The 5,790-nt window shown below is 53.5% G+C and overlaps 1 protein-coding gene across 1 annotated transcript in view; it reads left to right on the forward strand.

Annotated features, from left to right (window-relative positions):
- LOC103264591 (aquaporin-2-like) overlaps positions 1 to 5,790 on the forward strand; it is an 11,728-nt gene that overhangs the window by 5,486 nt on the left and 452 nt on the right. The window lies entirely within an intron of this gene.

Genomic DNA, 5,790 nt, shown 5'->3' on the forward strand with positions numbered 1-5,790 from the left:
CCCCCCCCTCCTTGAGGCCACGTCGACCTTCGGGCCCCTTGCAGACCCGGGGACTTGGGACCTCGGCTGGGGAGGGAGGGCAGGTGGGCAGGAGGAGGACAGCTCTGGAAAGTCTGTGGGGGGCTGGGCGGGAGTGCAGACCCCCACCTTGGGGAGTCTGGACAGAGGCCTCTGTCTCCCTAGCGTGCACGTGTGGGTCCAGCCCCAGTGCCCCTCTGTCCTCAGGGACAGGATTGTGTGTGCCCTCTAGTGGGAACAGATATGCCTGGGCTGGGGCTCGTGTGCACACGGCGGGGACAGCTCACCCCGCTGGGGACCCTTCTCTCCACCCAGCAGTAAATCCACCTCCCCTGCAGTGGGTGAGCCCTGGGCACCAGTCACCCCAGGTGACACGGAAGGGGAGGGGCTGAAGGCCATTTTGAGAGGGCTGGAAAGACAGCCCTGATTTTCAACCCCTACCCTGCCCCTCCTGGAAAATTCTTCCCAGCTGCAGGACTGGGTCCCAAGACTTGCCAGGTCCCATGGCTGGAGGAAGAGAAGTGTCAACCAGAGAACAACTTCCCTAGAAATGGCCTCTGGAGACCGGGTTGGGTGACCAAGGAGTTCCTTCCCTCCCTGAGGAGGGCACTCTCCAGAGGCACAAGCAGGTATATGCGTGGGCACACCTGCATGTGGCATGAGTATGCTGTGTGTGCCCGGGACCCCCGTCACCCCCGGGGGGGGGGCCCAGATCCAGAGATTAGCCTCCCACTTCAGCTGAGAAAACAAAGGCCCTTTGTGGGCCCCCAACCTTTGTCTCCGGAGAGGGGGAGATTAGCAACTAGACACTTCTTGAAAGGAAACACTCAGTTTCGCAAGTGAGCCTTCTCACCCAGCACACACCTATGGCGGGCTGGGCAAGGCACAAAACCACCATGGGCACCAGGCAACACCCCTCCACCACCGCCCACTCTGCCTCCACTCAGGCAGAAGCTGCTCCTCCCCAGGAATCCCGTTCACTCCCCTGTCCCTGCCTCTGGCTCCCACCACCAGACGGTTATTGTCAGGACCAGAGAAGGCAAATGACTTGTCCAGGCAGAGGCAGGTTCAAGTTTAGAACCCAGGCTTCTACATTTCCAGGCCAACGCAATGGTTCTCAGATGCAATTAATGGGATTAAGGGAGATGTTGCGTGTAACGATGATGTGTGAACTGTAATTCTTTACACCATTATGACACATTACTGGGATCGCGTTCATTATTTCTGCTTCCTGTGGGGAGAAAACAGGAACCCGACGCTTGGCCTCCCTTGCCTCCTTCAGTTGGTTGTCAAAGCACAAGAGATCCCTGGGAGCCCCCAGGGTCCAGGCAGAAGGAGAAGGGTTTGGGGCTGGCCCTGGCTGAACCGCTCCTCACCCCGAGCGCCCCTGGCTGTGGTCCCTCTCTCTCCCTCCCTCTTCAGCCTGTTGCAGAACGAACCCAGGTGCCACACCTTGAGCCCCCTCTCCATGCTGTCTGTTGCTCCTGTGCTTTCAAGGCTCTGTCTGTGTCTGTCCCACACTGTACCAAGCACCCACCGTGCACCAGGCACTAAGTCTCTGTCCTCTTCCTCCCTCCACTCCCTTCAAAGGAGGACTGTGTGAAATGGTGTCCCCTCTCATCCACGCTCTTTCCTGTCTTCCTTTTCCAAAGCTCTGTTTGGAACAGGCTGTCCTGGGCCAGCGGTGCTGTGGAGAGACTCTCCCAAATCCCCAGCAGCCAGTGACAGCCACCTGGCCACACTGCTGGGGAAGGGGTGGAGTCAGAAACCAAGGTGACCTCCGGGGCTGTCCTGGGAGCTGAGTGTCCTTGTGCTAGAAGTTCAGAGGCAGCAAGGCCCTGAGCTGGGAGCTCCATCTGGGTAGCTCGGCCATCTCATTACCCTCCCCTCCCCCACCCCTCGCCCCAACAAACCCCTCTAGAAGGTGCCGAGCATTTTTCTCTCTGTTCCACTTTCTGGATTGTATCTCCCCAAAAGCTAAGTGTGAGAACCCCACCACCTCTTGCCCAGACTGAGGTCAGAGGTCAAAGCAGGATTCCAATTGATGAGGGTGGTGAGAAGTGTAAGTTACTGAGCATCTCTTGGGTACCAGTCACTGTGCTGGGGACCTTATGTGATTAGCTCCTCTGATCTAAAACTTCAGACAGATCCCAGAAGGATAAAGACCTCCAGCCATGCAGGGTTTCCCTGTTTCCAGAACTCTCCCTTATCATCCCATGATTACCGCCCCACTCTCCCCTCCCACTCTGCTGGATAGACAGAGTGACTTGTTCTTCCCATTTTATAGGTCTAAAGTCACACGTCTAATACCTAGTGGAGCCAAGGCTTGAACCTTAGTCTTCTTATACAAAGTCCCATGATCTTTCCAGTGAGGCAAGTCCTAGGGTCCTCCTGGGAACCCTTGTCAGAAACAAGAACACATGGCTGGATCTGTGCAGCCCAGCCCACTCACTGTCTTGGGGTGGGCACAGAGACTTGGAGAGGACGGCAGCAAGGTAGAGAGGACACAGCAAAGAACACAGGACTGGTTTCTGTCCTTGTGGACCACCCAGTCTGGAGGAGGATAGAGGTGAGATACACCCCCAAAACAGACAGAGGCAGGGAAGCATGGGGACAAGAGGACAGACCTCTGGGTCCCCAAGCTGGGGACAGAGAAGGCTCTGAGCTGAGAGGAGAAGATGGCTAACCACAGGGTCTCAGCGGCAGCCATTCCCACATTCCCACTTTGTGCCAAATGACTTTGCACCTGAAATGATACTGTGTCGCATCTTGAAACTGTGATTTTGTATATAAACAATGCCTCCCAGCTAGACTGTAAGCCCTTGTGTGCAGGGCTCCCTCCAGTTTTTGAATGGCATTCTCCTAACTACCTTCTCTCATCTGTATTGTCCAGCACAGTGCTCTGCATATAGTAAGCACTCAATAAATGCTCATTTACCAGCAAATGCTGTTTCTTCCACGCTTTGGAAATGGTCAATACAGTCCAAGTTACCAGAAGACAGACTGAGTTCCTATCCCTCCTCCTAGGGAAGCCAGAGGTCCCGTATCAGGAGAGAAGGAGAAGGGGTTGTCCCTAAGAGATTTTTCTTCCCCCTACCACAACTGGGGGGACTCATCTCCTAGACCGGAAAGGTCTCAGGAAAGCGTTTCCTCTGAAGCTGGCAGGGAGAGCCTGAATGCTCAGGACAAAGACAATTCCAAGATGTAATCACTCCAGTAGTTCCTTGTGACAACCTGGGGAAAGAGTGACCCTGGTGGTTAGAGAGACGGAAGGGCCTCAGACACAGGCCTAGGAATCAGAATCAGCTGTCCCTTGTGAGTAGGCTTGCCAGATGGAGTCTCCTTCTTCGTCCTCACCAGGCCCACTCCTGGTGACTGAGCATGTGTGGCAACCTGTGGTTCTTGTCTCAGGTCACTGTATGACCCCGGAAAAGTGAGCTCTGAGTCTGGGTTTCCTCACAGGTGGCTTAGAATCAAATCACACAGTCGAGGCCAATTATACTTTCATGGGTTATATTCTGAATCTATACAATGGCAGGATCAAGGTCTTGGCCTTTACGGCCCCTCAGTAACTGCAAAGGATGAAGCTCAAATCCTCAAGCAGAAGCATCCTTGGAGGCCCAGCCTCCTGTGAGTCTTTCTGAGTCCTTATACTCCAAGACACTGGAGTCTGAGACCTGGAATTCTTGAAAACAGTGCCTGGGGAGAGGATAAGAAAGAAAGGCGGACTGGAGGCAATTTCAGCAGGGAAGGAGCTGGCCCCCAAGGGTCTCTGGGGTGAGCAGGGCCATTGTGCCCTCTAAGTCCCAGGCCTAGAAGAAAACCCTGCATACAGGTGCCATGCTCTGCTGGGGGCAAGCATGGAAGAAAGGACAGACAGACTTCAGGCCTTAAGAGGAGAGACTTGGGGGAGGAGTTGCTACAGCAGGAAATGCCAGAGCCCAAAAGGAACAATAGCAGGGTTTCTTCGGCCCCTGTTTTCTTTGGCCTCTTGGCTGCCAGGGAGCCCAGAGCCCGCTCCTCCAGATCCTTGACCTAACTGCCGGCTCCTCCCGTCAGCCCCTGCCTGTCACACTGACAGAGGAGGCACCTGTTCTCTCCTTCTACAGCACCCTTGGGCTTGGCTCCTTCCCTCCAGCTTAGCTCCGCATCAAACCCTCAGGGAGCTTTTAAAAGTAATAGTCACAACATTCAGGGGAAAGGGATTTTAAAAAAAGAATTTATTTGTTTTGTAAAGTGTGTATTTATCCTCACATGTTTAAACTTCAGTCACCTTCACAGTACTCTCATTTGATGCAATACACCTATCGAGATGCTTTTTCCACTGCGCAAAACAGTTTTTGAACTTTGTCTATTTTGATGCCTTTTAGAGCTTCTGCCATTTTTTGTCTCATCTCTTCCACATCAGCAAAACATTTCCCTTTGGGGATTTTTTTTTCATCCAGGGAAACAAAAATCACTCGGGGCGAGATCAGGTGAACAGGGATGGTGGGGTCATGCCCATTTTAGTCAAAAACTACCGAGCACTCAGCATGGTGTGGGCAGGTGCATTCATAAATCACCCATCACGAAATGAACAAACGCATTGCAAGAAGCTCCACACACAAAAATTCACTGACGCCAAATGCAGCCTCTCACAACAATGCTAGCTGGAACACTGATGCCGATGGGTTCCTGGAACACTTGCCTAACGGGGGAGGCCTGTACTACAAGGGGCCTGCCCATCAAAAGATAATTCCTGTTTTTTGGGGAGTCCTCAGTAAAGAGACTTTGCTGAGCCTTACTTTGTGCCAGCCACTGTGCTAAGTGCTTCTCTCACACACATGGGGGTGAGGGTATTTAGTGCAGCCCCTCTCTCCTAGGATCCTGGGGGTGGTCCCTGCCCCAAGCCCTGGAGACGCTCCAGCCTCATTCCGGATGTGCCAAGCCTGGGGATGAGGAGAGGGAGGGGGCAAGGACAGGAGAGGGCAGACTCTGCAAGAAAGAATGGGCCAAGGGGGGGTGGACCTGACTTCGGTGAAACTGAAAAAAGATCACACGCGAGAGACAGACATGGAAAAGGAGGTAGAAACAGTGAAAACAAAGAAAAATTAAAGGAGCAGAGGAAAGGTGAAAAGAGGGAGGAGATAGAAACTACAAGGTGAGAGAGATGAACAGAGAGAGGCAGCGAGACTAAGACTGTAAAAGGCGGGAAGGATAAAAGAATGTGAGAGTGTGAGAGGCACAGGGAGAACTTCAGAGACTGAGAGATACTGAAATGAGAGAGAGATTCAGAAAGAGAAAGAGAGAGAGGCACAGAGAAGTTGAACAGAGACAAAAAGACAGAGAAAGAGAGATAGGGTTTGCCGGGCAACGGTGGCTCACACTTATAATCCCAGCACTTTGGGAGGTCAAGTTGAGAGGATTGCCTGAGCCTGTGGGTTCGAGACCAGCCCGGGGAACTAGGCAAGACCATCTCTACAATAAATCAAAAAATAAGCCAGGCGTGGTGGCGCGTGCCTGTAGTTCCAGCTACTTGGAAGGCTGAGGCAGAAGGATCACCTGAGCCCAGCAGGTCGAGGCTGCGGTGGCCGTGAGCATGCCACTGCACTCCAGCTTGGGCGACAGAGTAAGACGCCGACCTCCCCCCAAAAGAGAGAGAGAGACAAGATTGGAAGAAAGACCAAGAGAAGCAGAGAGATTTCCAGGAGAGAGAAATCAAAACCGAGCCAGGGTGTGCAGCAAGAGACTACAGGGGCCGGGGGGCGGGGAGAGGACGGTGGAAAGGAGGAC

This window comes from Carlito syrichta, unplaced genomic scaffold (genome assembly GCF_000164805.1).
Source record: "Carlito syrichta isolate Samal-C Ts95f unplaced genomic scaffold, Tarsius_syrichta-2.0.1 Scaffold305684, whole genome shotgun sequence".
NCBI lineage: Eukaryota > Metazoa > Chordata > Mammalia > Primates > Tarsiidae > Carlito > Carlito syrichta.